The sequence below is a fragment of the Rhinatrema bivittatum genome, chromosome 6, assembly GCF_901001135.1.
Source record: "Rhinatrema bivittatum chromosome 6, aRhiBiv1.1, whole genome shotgun sequence".
Lineage (NCBI taxonomy): Eukaryota > Metazoa > Chordata > Amphibia > Gymnophiona > Rhinatrematidae > Rhinatrema > Rhinatrema bivittatum.
In genome coordinates, this window is record NC_042620.1 from 101,491,081 (window position 1) to 101,506,823 (window position 15,743).

At 43.8% G+C, this 15,743-nt stretch overlaps 1 protein-coding gene across 9 annotated transcripts in view; it reads right to left on the reverse strand.

Annotated features, from left to right (window-relative positions):
- Nucleotides 1-15,743, reverse strand: part of LOC115093628 (sodium channel protein type 2 subunit alpha-like) — a 523,144-nt gene that overhangs the window by 264,520 nt on the left and 242,881 nt on the right. The window lies entirely within an intron of this gene.

A 15,743-nucleotide genomic window follows, 5' to 3' on the forward strand; every position in this document is an offset into this window, starting at 1 on the left:
ATGTAGATAGCTGGGTGGCTGGTGGGCGTGAGGATCGCCTGGTAACATGCCTACCTGGTGCGAAGGTGGCGGACCTCACGCGTCACCTAGATAGGATTTTAGACAGTGCTGGGGAGGAGCCGGCTGTCGTGGTACACGTGGGCACCAACGACATAGGAAAATGTGGGAGGGAGGTTCTGGAAGCCAAATTTAGGCTCTTAGGTAGAAAGATTAAATCCAGAACCTCCAGGGTAGCATTCTCTGAAATGCTCCCTGTTCCACGCGCAGGTCACCAGAGGCAGGCAGAGCTCCGGAGTCTCAATGCGTGGATGAGACGATGGTGCAAGGAAGAGGGATTCAGTTTTGTTAGGAACTGGGGAACCTTCTGGGGAAGGGGAGTCTCTTCCGAAGGGATGGGCTCCACCTTAACCAGGGTGGAACCAGACTGCTGGCGCTATCCTTTAAAAAGGAGATAGAGCAGCTTTTAAACTAGAACAAAGGGGAAAGCCGACAGTCGCTCAGCAGCGCATGGTTCGGAGAGAGGTATCTTTAAAGGATACTAATGATGCATTAGAATTAGGGCATCCCGACAGTGAGGTTCCAATAATTAGAAAAGCAGTCCAAGTGCCTGTAACTTAAAACTCACCTGAACTAAAAAATTCTAACTTATCCCTATCAATTAAAAAGCAGAATAAAAATACAAACAAAAAACAAACTTTGAAATGTTTGTATGCTAATGCCAGAAGTCTAAGAAGTAAGATGGGAGAATTAGAATGTATAGCAGTAAATGATGACAAAGACTTAATTGGCATCTCAGAGACATGGTGGAAAGAGGATAACCAATGGGACAGTGCTATACCGGGGTACAAATTATATCGCAATGACAGAGAGGAGCAGTCGGGAGGAGGTGTGGCGCTTTATGTCCGGGATGGCATAGAGTCCAACAGGATAAACATCCTGCATGAGACTAAATACAAAATTGAATCTTTATCGGTAGAAATCCCTTGTGTGTCAGGGAAGACTACCGTGATAGGGGTATACTACCGTCCACCTGATCAAGATGGTGAGATGGGCAGTGAAATGCTAAGAGAAATTAGGGAAGCTAACCAAATTGGTAGTGCAGTAATAATGGGAGACTTCAATTACCCCAATATAGACTGGGTAAATGTATCATCGGGTCACGCTAGAGAGATAACGTTCCTGGATGGAATAAATGATAGCTTTATGGAGCAATTGGTTCAGGAACCAATGAGAGAGGGAGCAATTTTAGATCTAATTCTCAGTGGAGCACAGGACTTGGTGAGAGAGGTAACGGTGGTGGGGCCGCTTGGCAATAGTGATCATAATATGATCAAATTTGATTTAATGACTGGAAAAGGAACAGTGTGCAAATCCAAGGCTCTCGTGCTAAACTTTCAAAAGGGAAACTTTGATAAAATGAGAAAAATTGTTAGAAAAAAACTGAAAGGAGCAGCTACAAAAGTAAAAAATGTCCAAGAGGCGTGGTCATTGTTAAAAAATACCATTCTAGAAGCACAGTCCTGATGTATTCCACACATTAAGAAAGGTGGAAAGAAGGCAAAACGATTACCGGCATGGTTAAAAGGGGAGGTGAAAGAAGCTATTTTAGCCAAAAGATCTTCATTCAAAAATTGGAAGAAGGATCCAACAGAAGAAAATAGGATAAAGCATAAACATTGGCAAGTTAAATGTAAGACATTGATAAGACAGGCTAAGAGAGAATTTGAAAAGAGGCTGTAGAGGCAAAAACTCATAGTAAAAACTTTTTTAAATATATCCGAAGTAGAAAGCCTGTGAGGGAGTCAGTTGGACCGTTAGATGATCGAGGGGTTAAAGGGGCACTTAGAGAAGATAAGGCCATCGTGGAAAGATTAAATGATTTCTTTGCTTCGGTGTTTACTGAAGAGGATGTTGGGGAGGTACCCGTAATGGAGAAGGTTTTCATGGGTAATGATTCAGATGGACTGAATCAAATCACGGTGAACCTAGAAGATGTGGTAGGCCTGATTGACAAACTGAAGAGTAGTAAATCACCTGGACCGGATGGTATACACCCCAGAGTTCTGAAGGAACTAAAAAATGAAATTTCAGACCTATTAGTAAAAATTTGTAACTTATCATTAAAATCATCCATTGTACCTGAAGACTGGAGAATAGCAAATGTAACCCCAATATTTAAAATGGGCTCCAGGGGCGATCCGGGAAACTACAGACCGGTTAGCCTGACTTCAGTGCCAGGAAAAATAGTGGAAAGTGTTCTAAACATCAAAATCACAGAACATATAGAAAGACATGGTTTAATGGAACAAAGTCAGCATGGCTTTACCCAGGGCAAGTCTTGCCTCACAAATCTGCTTCACTTTTTTGAAGGAGTTAATAAACATGTGGATAAAGGTGAACCGGTAGATATAGTATACTTGGATTTTCAGAAGGCGTTTGACAAAGTTCCTCATGAGAGGCTTCTAGGAAAAGTAAAAAGTCATGGGATAGGTGGCGATGTCCTTGCGTGGATTGCAAACTGGCTAAAAGACAGGAAACAGAGAGTAGGATTAAATGGGCAATTTTCTCAGTGGAAGGGAGTGGACAGTGGAGTGCCTCAGGGATCTGTATTGGGACCCTTACTGTTCAATATATTTATAAATGATCTGGAAAGAAATACGACGAGTGAGATAATCAAATTTGCAGATGACACAAAATTGTTCAGAGTAGTTAAATCACAAGCAGATTGTGATAAATTGCAGGAAGACCTTGTGAGACTGGAAAATTGGGCATCCAAATGGCAGATGAAATTTAATGTGGATAAGTGCAAGGTGATGCATATAGGGAAAAATAACCCATGCTATAATTACACAATGTTGGGTTCCATATTAGGTGCTACAACCCAAGAAAGAGATCTAGGTGTCATAGTGGATAACACATTGAAATCGTCGGTGCAGTGTGCTGTGGCAGTCAAAAAAGCAAACAGAATGTTGGGAATTATTAGAAAAGGAATGATGAATAAAATGGAAAATGTCATAATGCCTCTGTATCGCTCCATGGTGAGACCGCACCTTGAATACTGTGTACAATTCTGGTCGCCGCATCTCAAAAAAGATATAATTGCGATGGAGAAGGTACAGAGAAGGGCTACCAAAATGATAAAGGGAATGGAACAACTCCCCTATGAGGAAAGACTAAAGAGGTTAGGACTTTTCAGCTTGGAGAAGAGACGACTGAGGGGGGATATGATAGAGGTGTTTAAAATCATGAGAGGTCTAGAACGGGTAGATGTGAATCGGTTATTTACTCTTTCGGATAGTAGAAAGACTAGGGGGCACTCCATGAAGTTAGCATGGGGCACATTTAAAACTAATCAGAGAAAGTTCTTTTTTACTCGACGCACAATTAAACTCTGGAATTTGTTGCCAGAGAATGTGGTTCGTGCAGTTAGTATAGCTGTGTTTAAAAAAGGATTGGATAAGTTCTTGGAGGAGAAGTCCATTACCTGCTATTAAGTTCACTTAGAGAATAGCCACTGCCATTAGCAATGGTTACATGGAATAGACTTAGTTTTTGGGTACTTGCCAGGTTCTTATGGCCTGGATTGGCCACTGTCGGAAACAGGATGCTGGGCTTGATGGACCCTTGGTCTGACCCAGTATGGCATTTTCTTATGTTCTTATGTTTAAAATCCCCCGACTTACGCAGTAGAAGAGGGATTTGTGCGCCCCTGCATGTGCCCACTTAAAATTTGGCGCAAATGCATGTTATAAAATACCCGCGATTCTGGGTGTGGGCCGACATGTGCACAAATGTTTGGACGCTTGCCAGTTTGAAAGTTTCCGTCTTAATGTACAAGTTGATACTGATAATTTTACTTCAGATTTTTTAGCAATGCTTACATTGTTAGGTTTATCTCAAACTGTAAATTGCTTGAACCATCGAGATTTAGTTCTTCCTACTGAATTTTTACAAGCAGATGTGATTTTATAGATACAGCTGTCTAAGGTATTATGATCAAATCATTTTTTTACTATCATTAAGTTGAATTTTAAAAGCCCAACATCCGCCAAAACTGGAAGATACATGAATATGTTGGCCTGGTGCGTGCCAAGCAGTTTTTAAAACTCGCTCGAGTAAGCTTGTATCTCCTGCTGAATGCACAAATAAAGTTCCAAAAAAGGGGTGGGATGTAGTCTAGGTGGGGAATGGGCATTCCTGGATTTCAACTTCAAATTAGTGCATAAATACTTACGTGCACAGGTGCGTGCCAGGGTCTCCTGCCACTTAACTTTACTTCTGCTATAGAGGATGTGTAAGTAATAAAATAAAGATAAATAGATTGGCGGGGTTTTAAGGGTTGGGGCCAACAGGGGAGAAGGGAGGCTATTAATCTAGAGAGGTTTGGAAGTGTTATCCCTTACCTGGGCAATTTGGGAATGAACTATGAAAACTGGTAATGGTGTTGGCGCATGTGTATATTAAAATCTTCCCACTTATGCGGTAGAAATGGCAATTGCTTGCATGGTTGCACCCCTACTTAAAATTATGCTCACATGTGCGTACCATCAGCCTATTTTGTATCGTGCACGCATATACGTGCTTTTATTATAAAAAGCCATGTCTCTGGGCACAGGCCGATGAATGCGCACACATGTGCGTCCACATGCATATTTAAAAGGTATCATCATTCTGTTTTTGACCATTGTTACATTGTTCACTATAGAAAAATATAATTATATATAGCAAGTTCAAGGTAATATTGATGTTCAAGCATTTCTTTGAAATGGGAGAGGTGAGTGAAATGTTGGTTGGGAATTCTGTTGTAATGATGGCAGATTCTTTATCCAGGGTACTACAAGAGGTTATTGAAGAGGTTGCTCCCCTTGAAGACGGTAAGATGTCATATAGTTAGACATTGTGTAACATGATTTACTTCTGCCTTAGTGCAGTTTCTCAAGAATGCTGCACTTACCATCGGCCGCACTACAGTACGCCACCAAAACCCAGCTGCCAAGCCGCCGCTTTGGCTCTTTGCTTAGGCGCAAAACTTATGTGTCCATTCTCTGATGACATCACTGACTCTGGCTATTATCAGGCTTCACAGGACACCACTGTAGCGCCTCAGCAACAAGTCTCCTGGTGCTTATTGTGTCCAGTGTGTGTTGCTACCCTTGTCCCATCCATGTCTTCTGCCTTTTGCCTGTTCCTTGTCTCTTATATTACTCCTTTGCCTGGTGCTTACCTCCTCCCTGCTCTGTTCTGTGTCCCATTGCTTCCCGTCCGCTTGTTCCTTCCTTGCTTGTTCTATTGGTCCTGTCTTGTCCATCTTGTTTGCTTTGGACTGATTCCTGGATTCTGACTCTGGCCTGGTCCCTGACCATCTGTTCTGCTGTCAGCTGCCTGCCCTGACCTCTGGTCTGCTATCCATTCTTCTGTTTGCTATCTGCTCCAACCTCTGGCCTGTTATCCATTCTGCTGTCTGCCGCCTATCACAACCCTTGCTCAGATTGCACTCTCCCTCTGCATAGCCCTAGGGATTCATCTAAGTTCTGCCGACCGCTAGACCTCAAGGGCTCAACCTGCCTTCCTTGTTATAAGGAAGTCGTCCCCTGCACTTCATTGCCTTGGCAATCGGGTCTGTGTCCTGATAGATTGTCACTGCGTTCCCGCCTGCTCCTGTTTGTTCCTAGTCTCGTTTCAGGATCTCGTTTCAGGATCCTTCTGTTCCAGTTCTGTTCCTGCCTTGTTCCTGCTTCCTAGTACTCCAGTGTCCTCCTGTTCCTGTTCTTCTGTTCGTCTACCCAGGTAGTACCTATGACTGCACTACTGGTACTAACCTCGGCTTGCTCCTCAACTCGTTTGCCTGCCTGCTGCCTGCCTCCTGACTCCGGTCTGTTCCTTGACCTGCCTGTCTGCCTGCTGCCTGCCTTCTGACTCCAATTCGTCCCTTGACTCGCCTGCCTGCTGCCTGCATCTTGACTCCAGTTTGTCCCTCATCTCGTCTGCCTGCTGCCTGCCTGTGACCTCGGCCTGTTCAGTCTCTGCTTTGCCTGGGTCCTCCCGCTGACAGCGAGTACCCGTAGTGCTTCTCCCTGCAGGTATTGCCAATCTCGCCTCAGCCCAAGGGTCAACACAACACCCACCTACCCCGATCCCCTCTTTTCCACTCCTTCCTGCTCAACAGCCTCCCTCTCTCTTCCACCTCTCTCTGCTCCTCATCTCAACCTCCTCTCCCCAACCCCACACAAGGTGAAGAGAGCATCAGTAGTATCACTTCCATTCTCAGCGGGGGGAAGATAATGTTGCTGTCCCATCAGCAGGAGTTGGCGACATCTCATTCTGATCTGAGTAAAGGGGGAAATAGCTTCCTTCTGGACCAGAAAGAGGGGAAAGAAGAAAGAGTCAACCGACTCCCACCTGGGTTGATAAGGAGAAAGTCAACTGCCGATCCTGTTACACACCTCCCAGGACCTCGACACACCAGTGTGTTTGACACATCTGTTGAGAACAACTGAGTTAGAGGGCTAAAAAACTAGAAAACTGTCCATGAAAGAAATCTGAGTAAAAGTTAAAACCAAAAACGGAGCCCTATTATTCTCATCCAAACAAATATATACCAAAGTATCAAAAAGGAAGAAGACCAACCACTGCTGTAAGTCAAGAGATGTGGTATCATACACTGTACTAAAAGAGCATCAAAAATAACTCATTCACTTACAGCATGCTGCACTATAGCATAATAATATACCACTGCATCATGTTCAAGAAATGTTATGATCTTTTTACTTTTTGGTTATATGCAAATAAAGTTGTAAATCAATGTATCTGAACACTCGGTAGATCTTTATGAAAATTCAGAAGTTCTCAGCTAAGCCCCCTGCCAAAATAGATGATCTCAAGTATAGAAAAAACACCGAGAATGCCTGACACTCAGGGGTAGATTTTTTAAAAAAGCGCGATCGCGTACTTTTGTTGGCGCACCAGGCGCCAACAAAAGTACGCTGGATTTTATAAGATGCGCGCGTAGCCACGCGTATCTTATAAAATCCTGGATCGGCGCGCGCAAGGCTGCTGATTTTGGGCAGCCGGAGTCGCACAGCCTGCCTCCGTTCCCTCCAAGGCCGCTCCGAAATCGGAGCGACTTCGGAGGGAACTTTCTTTCGCCCTCCTCTCACCTTCCCCTCCCTTCCCCTACCTAACCCACCCCCCCGGCCCTATCTAAACCCCCCCCCACCTTTATCCATGGATTTACGCCTCCCGGAGGGAGACATAAATCCACGCGCGCCAGCAGCCTGCTGGCGCGCCGAGACCCGACCCAGGGGCAGTTCCGGAGGGCGCAGCCACGCCCCCGGAACGCCTCGGTCAGAAACTACGCCCCTGGGCCCGCCCCCGAAACACCGCGTCCTGCCTCCAAAACGCCGCGTCGTTCGGCCACGCCCCCGACACGCCCCCTAAAAAAAACCCTGGGACTTACGCGCGTCCCGGGGCTCTGTGCGCGCCGGCGCGCGAGGGCCCTGCTCGCGTAAATCCGTGCGGATTTACGCGAGCAGGGCTTTTAAAATCCGCCCGTCAGTGTTTCAGCACAGCTGCCTACTTCAGAGGCCAACAAGGTGCTTGCTTTTTACCATGACTAGTAGCTTCTTTACATGTGAAGATCTTCTGAGTGTTCAGATAAGTTGATTTATAATCTTATTTGCATATAACGAAAAACTAAAATGATCATAACAAATTATTACAAGTTGTTAAATTGCAAGCCAATTGTGAGAAATTGCATGATGACCTTGCAAGATTAGACAACCAAATGGCAGATAAAATTTAATATGGAGGAGTGCAAAGTGTTGCATATAGGGAAAAATAATCCAAACTGCAGTTACATTATGAGTCACCACCCAGAAAAGGGATCTAGCTGTCATCATGGGCAAATGCATTGAAATCCTTGGCTCAGTATGCAGCAGTGGTCAAAACAAGCAAACAGAATGTTAGGAATTATTAAGAAAGGAAAGGAGAATAAAATATAGAATATCCTAATACCTCTATATCAATCTATGCTGCTGTAGGATAATGAAGGCGTAATTGATTCTTGTGGTTGTTTGTTGCATTGATACTGTAAATACTAAAAAATGACTGTTTAATAAAAAAAAAAAACCTGAAGACTTGAAGTTTCTATATTTGCTCAGATAAAATGGATAGTGGTATGCTGGAGATTGACAAGAACTGCGGAGGATCTGAAATAACATGCAATATGCTGTTTTCAATCAGATAAAGATGCAGTCAGTGACCGTTTAAAAATATTGCAGATAAACATCTGTTGGTATTTGCTAGAAAATAGCCATGCCTATAGCCATGACTGTATATGGCTAGTAGCATCAAAAACTTGGCTATTCATACAGGATGTTGTGCATGAAGTCCTTTTATGAGAGAAAGAACTGGAACATACATCCAATCAGAAAAAGACACGTGTTCTCAACTACATTTTCAAGGTATTGAGAAGTTATAAAAGGCATTGTTAATATTGCATCATCTGAGACAAAGAGAAGATCAAAAGAAGTCGAAGACTTCTCTGCATCCTGTCTCCCCACTACCAAGATTTAGCTCATTAGGATGATTTGGAGTAAGTGTCAATGCAGAGATGAAAGACAAGAATTTAAAATTGTACCACATTACTACTATTTTACCATTAAAGATCCCTAGATAATATTATGAGCAAAGCTACTTATACAGTATACATTGAGGGGCGGATTTTCAGAGCCCTGCTCGCGTAAATCCGCCCAAAACCGGGCGGATTTACGCGAGCAGGGCCCTGCGCGCCGGGAAGCCTATTTTACATAGGCCTCCCGGCGCACGCAGAGCCCCGGGACTCGCGTAAGTCCCGGGGTTCTCCGAGGGGGGCGTGTCGGGGGCGGGCCCGGTCGTCGCGGCGTTTTGGGGGCGTGTCGGCAGCGTTTTGGGGGCGGGCACGGGGGCGTGGCTACGGCCCGGGGCGGTCCGGGGGCGTGGCCGCCCTCCGTACCCGCCCCCAGGTCGCGGCCCGGCGCGCAGGAGGCCCGCTGGCGCGCGGGGATTTACGCCTCCCTCTGGGAGGCGTAAATCCCCCGACAAAGGTAAGGGGGGGGTTTAGACAGGGCCGGGCGGGTGGGTTAGGTAGGGGAAGGGAGGGGAAGGTGAGGGGAGGGAATGGGGGTAGGCTGCGCGGCTCGGCGCGCGCCGGCTATACAAAATCCATAGCCTTGCGCGCGCCGATCCAGGTTTTTAGCAGATACGCGCGGCTCCGCGCGTATCTACTAAAATCCAGCGTACTTTTGTTTGCGCCTGGAGCGCAAACAAAAGTAGGCTATTCGCGCGCCTTTTAAAATCCGCCCCTATATAAACTGTATTTAATAATAATATAAGGTTTGTTTACTTCTTATCATCTGTTATCAAGTTTAACAATATATTATCTGATGTCCAGATAATTTTTCTAAATTTTCATAATCAGAATAAATGTAAATGTTTACATACAAAGTTACAAGTGGCTTTTTTTATTGTTATATTCCCTGCAAAGTTAAGACTGCGCCAAGAATACTGTGTGCAATTCTAGTTACCGCATCTGAAAAAAGATATAGCGGAACCAGCAAAGGTACAGAGAAGGGCAACCAGAAAGTGATGGAACAGCTTCCCTATAAGGACAGCCATCTCTTCAAGCTGAAGAGGTTAAGGCTCTTTAGCATAGAAAAGAGATAGCTGAGGGGAGATATGACAGAGGTCTAGAGTGGAACAGCTAAATACAAATTGGGGGTTTATTCTTTCAAAATATAGAAAGACTAGGGGATACTCCATGAAGTTACTAAGCATCTTATTTTTTCAATCTACACAAAATTAAATTCTGAAATTCATTGCTGGAGGATGCAGTAAAGTCAGTTACCACAGCTGTCTGATTCCAAGTCCCCTGAGCCATCCTGATCTCAACAGAGTGCTTCCCATCCAAATAGACTGGATTCAGTTGTTACCACTGTCCGTTAAGAGATTCGATATCTAACACCCCCCCCCCCCCCCACACACACACACACAACCTCCAGATTTTGGACTAGAAGCCACAAAGTCAAGCTGGCTCTGGTCTCTTCCTGCAAAAGAAGCTTCACTGAGTATACCAGAGTCACAGGAGACCACCTTGAGAACAAGATTCTTTACAAAGGCCTCTTGTGTGTTCTTGCCCATGGCACAAAATTCAGCGTTGCCACTAAAGCTAGTTCCACACTTTGGGACTCTGCACTGCTACCATACCTCACACAACTCTGAAGTTTGAGGATCCTTTCCTCTATCATGTTTATATGCCACCTTCCTGTGTCAGATTCTCCAGGTGCTATAGATTCTAAGAGGGAACCAATTACTTCTTGGCAAAGTTGACCACCCAGCCCAATTCCTGCAATAATAACATCACCCTGGCAGAGTCCACTGACTTCACCCAGATGAACTGCCCAGTTAGGGATGCACCAAGATCTCATCTTGATGCACAGCAGCTATCATCACCACTATCATCACCTTGGAAAATGTTCTTGGAGCTGGCAATGACATCCTAGGGATAAAAACTCATCAATCTTTCATTATCTGAAGGCCTTGTTTTACCTTCACTCAAGCATGCAGTTGTACGCCCTCTTCTAAAAAATCATTCTCTTGATCCATCTGATCCCAATAATTATCGCCCAATTTCATCTCTCCCATTTTTCACCAAAATTTTACAATCTGTGATCCTCACGCAATTGAATGACTTTGTCGAAAGACCTGAATTCCTTGATCCGTATCAATTCAGTTTTCGCCGTACATTAAGTACAGAACTCCTTCTCAATCTTACGACATGCTTAGACATGGCTTAGATTCTGGACAGCAGTTTATTCTAGTTTCCCTGATATATCTGCCACCTTTGATATGATCGATCACGGCATACTACTATATAGACTCAAGGAATTTGGCATATCAGGTTTGGTGTTAAAATGGTTTCGTTCTTGCCTTTCCGATTGTACTTAAATCATTAAGCTAAAAATGCCACCTCTTCAGTTTCTCATGTTACCACTGGCGTCCCACAGGGTTCATCTCTTTCCTCTACTCTCTTTAATCTCTATCTTGCTCCCATTTGCAAATATCTTGCTGCATTGACTGATTCATACAAGTTATATGCAGATGACATACAATTTGTCAAAAGTCTTGGAGTCATTCTAGATCACACTCTATCTTTCGGGTCCCACATTAAACACATCATTGCTCAAGAGTTCGTATTTTATCAGGTCTTAAAAAACTCCTCCAAGCACAAGATTTTCGAACAGTACTACAAGCTTCACTCTTCCCTATAGTCGACTATTGCAATTCATTTTATCTTGGATTACCCAATATTGCCATTAAGCCTTTGCAGCTATTACTCAATGCTGCTGCCCACCTTCTCTCTGGCTTAAGACATTCTGATCATATCACCTCCGCTCTGATCGAATTACACTGGCTTTCCATCCCTGAAAGGATAAAGTACAAGGTTGCAATAACAATTTTGCTGAATGATGAATCCACTGTTTGGGCTAATGCCATGCTTCTCTTTTATCAACCCACAAGGACTCTGCATTCGTCACAAAGTGGTCTTCTTGATGTACTATCCCCAAGACTTGCCAGACTCCATGTCACATGTGAATGTGCTTTCTCTATAGCAGGCCCTACTCTCTAGAATTATTTTCCCTTCTAAATTCCCTTCTAAAATTATTTTCCCTTCTAAAATTAGACTCCATCAAGAATTTTAGAAAGTTAATTAAAACCTATCTTTTTAATTATGCTTATTTTTAATCCTGATTTTATTTCTTATTGTTTATATTCTTTTTGGAAGTCATGTTTTTAGTATTGGTTTATTTAGTTTTATGCTGACCTTGTAATATTTAATGATTTTGGGGGTTTTTTTATTCATTTAAGTTTTATTCTGTTTTTACATTTTATTATGTATGTTCCTTTGTACATTGCCTAGTCCTCTTTTGTGTTAGGCGATTCAAAAATTAATAAAATCTAAATCTAAATCTAAACCTCAGGTACTGCTGGCGTTCCTCCCCTATAAAAATATGGAGGTGGATCTCAGTCAAGTCTAAGGAAGTCAAAAACTCTCCCCGTCTTCTCACCATCATGACTAACCTCTGAGTCTCCATTCTGAAATAAGAAAACTTCAGGGCCTTGTTGACTTGTTTCAAGTCTAGAATAAGCTGCCTTCCTTCTTGGTAACAAAGTAAATGGAATACCTTCCTTGTCCCCTTTATGACATCAGAACTGGCACTACTGGTTCTATGTGACAAAGTTGATTCAGTGTTATCCACACAGCCACCTTCATTATTGGGGAAGCCCAGGGAAACATCATAAAAGCAGCTGCGACAGAACAGGAAAATTCCAGGATTAAACCTTCTCTTACAATCTTCAGCGCCCATTAGTCTGCGGTTAATTGGACCCATCTTCAGTAAAAGGCCGAAATATGATCACCTGTCAACTGGGGAGGTTCAGTCTCAAGGCTCAACTCCTCTGAATTCATTTTCACCCAGCTTAGGTCAGGCATTAGCTTGCAGCATAGGATGCTTGCCTATCATATGCTGCAGACAGAAAAACTGGCAGGCTGAGGTCAGCACTAGACTCTATATAGGGTGACATCAGCAAACCTGTTCTCTTTCTCCTTCTGCTGATAGGGCATCATAAACCCATGCATCTGAACTGGTCTGACTGGATGAAGACGAAGAGGGTAATTGTTAGGCATGCCAGCCGTGGCTATCGGCGGCCGGCCCCCCTCACCTCTTTCGCCGAAGCTGGAATCTCCGCCGGGACCCGCGCAGCCAAGGAGAGACATCTCTGCCGTGCGTGCCAGGTCCCAGCTGCTTTCGTTGCTTCCGCCACCGGACCTTGCCACCTCCTGGGTGGGGGAGACGACCGCCGACCTCCTCTTCGCAGCACAGGTCCGCAGACTGAAGCCTCTGGCAGCCCTCTCTGGGCCAGGCCCTCCCTAGGCGCGCAGCCACGCCTCCTGCGGACTTTTAAAGGACCAGCCTCACAAATTATAAGTCCAGCCCATGGATGATGTCTGGAGCCTATTACTATTTCAAGGGGCCTCCTCTTCCAGTTCCTCGACTTGGCAACGAGTCTGCTTCGCTTCGGTGAGGTCTCCTGTGCTTCGTTGGTGCCGTGGTTCCTGTTCTTGCCTTCCAAGTCCTGTTCCTGCCTTCTGAGTCCTGTTCCTTCTCCTGTTCCCATCCTCTGGTTCCTTCGGATGGATCTCCTGGCTTCTGATCTTGGAATGACTTCGGATTATTCTTCCGGCTGTTCTTCCACTGTCTTCACAGGGGTCCATGTAAGACCAGCCGGCCCCCGCACCCAAGGGCTCAACCAGCGGGGAATGGGGTTGGTACTGGCGAAGCTCCAGCCGGCCCTTGCAACAGCCCAGCCTCGCCTTCTGATGGTGGGGACCTGCGGGGGTTCGCCCTCTTAGTGCCAACTCCACCTCGGACAAGGGGTCCACATTCTCGTCAGTGACTTAACAGTAATTTTCAAACAGCCTGCATCAGAAAGGTGGGAAAAAGTGGAGGAGTTATACAAGTTTTCAAGGTAGACTTGTGTGCAATAAGTCCACTTTGAAAATTCTCATCAAATCTATGCAAGTTACATCTGCTATTTAGTGCACTCAAATTAAAAACCTGAAAACGTGTATGCATACTATCAAATTTTACAAAGTATGCACATAAGTCCAAATTCCACCCTAAAATTCCCCCCCCCCCCCCGAACATTTCTGCTCAGTAAGGGTAAACCTATGTGAATCTGATATACATGCATACGTTTATCCATATAATTGGTGGGCAATTTTATAAAATTGAATAAAACACTGACATAGTGGCAAAAGAGAAAAACACGAGAACGGCATTGTTAATAGAAATATCAATACCAAGTGACTATTCTTTACTAGATATGGAGAAAGAGAAGACCATTAAATAACAACAGATGCAGAGACCATGAAAACAAGGCAGAAAGATAGTCCCAAGAGTCTTGCATACCACCAATCTGATTAAAAAGAACTTCTAGTAAACTCCAATATATTGTCTGTACAAATTACATCTTACAAGCTCGTTTGGCACAATAAGAAGAGCACCAGCAGCAAACTTGAGATTGAGATTATACACAACATACCCTGTTTTAAGAGTGAGGTTCATTCCTGTCATAGTATGAATAAAACAAACCCCTTTAGAAATACTACCTGAAAAGTATTTCCTTCACCCAAAATATAGAACACCTTAACTTATAGAAAGAACATTTGCAAAAGTATCACCATGCCTTCATACAGAGACATGGTTTCAGTTCATTGGCATAGATGCTGAGTCTTAATGCTAGACGCTTACAGAGTTTAGCAGTACTATGTCAGTACACCACAATTTATTACTGTATAGGGCTTTAAAGTAGAAAAGTGAACTATAAGTAGAAAATATATTCCAACAACCGGCCTTTATTTATTTATTATTATAAGAACATAAGAACATAAGAAAATGCCATACTGGGTCAGACCAAGGGTCCATCAAGCCCAGCATCCTGTTTCCAACAGTGGCCAATCCAGGCCATAAGAACCTGGCAAGTACCCAAAAACTAAGTCTATTCCATGTAACCATTGCTAATGGCAGTGGCTATTCTCTAAGTGAACTTAATAGCAGGTAATGGACTTCTCCTCCAAGAACTTATCCAATCCTTTTTTAAACACAGCTATACTAACTGCACGAACCACATTCTCTGGCAACAAATTCCAGAGTTTAATTGTGCGTTGAGTAAAAAAGAACTTTCTCCGATTAGTTTTAAATGTGCCCCATGCTAACTTCATGGAGTGTCCCCTAGTCCTTCTACTATCCGAAAGAGTAAATAACCGATTCACATCTACCCGTTCTAGACCTCTCATGATTTTAAACACCTGTATCATATCCCCCCTCAGTCGTCTCTTCTCCAAGCTGAAAAGTCCTAACCTCTTTAGTCTTTCCTCATAGGGGAGTTGTTCCATTCCCCTTATCATTTTGGTAGCCCTTCTCTGTACCTTCTCCATCGCAATTATATCTTTTTTGAGATGCGGCGACCAGAATTGTACACAGTATTCAAGGTGCGGTCTCACCATGGACTGCCGCAGCACACTGAACCGATGATTTCAATGTGTTATCCACTATGACACCTAGATCTCTTTCTTGGGTTGTAGCACCTAATATGGAACCCAACATCGTGTAATTATAGCATGGGTTATTTTTCCCTATATGCATCACCTTGCACTTATCCACATTAAATTTCATCTGCCATTTGGATGCCCAATTTTCCAGTCTCACAAAGGTCTTCCTGCAATTTATCACAATCTGCTTGTGATTTAACTACTCTGCACAATTTTGTGTCATCTGCAAATTTGATTATCTCACTCGTCGTATTTCTTTCCAGATCATTTATAAATATATTGAACAGTAAGGGTCCCAACACAGAACCCTGAGGTACTCCACTGTCCACTCCCTTCCACTGAGAAAATTGCCCATTTAATCCTACTCTCTGTTTCCTGTCTTTTAGCCAGTTTGCAATCCACGAAAGGACATCGCCACCTATCCCATGACTTTTTACTTTTCCTAGAAGCCTCTCATGAGGAACTTTGTCAAACGCCTTCTGAAAATCCAAGTATACTATATCTACTGGTTCACCTTTATCCACATGTTTATTAACTCCTTCAAAAAAGTGAAGCAGTAAAACGGTATAGAAATGTGTTAAATAAACAAACA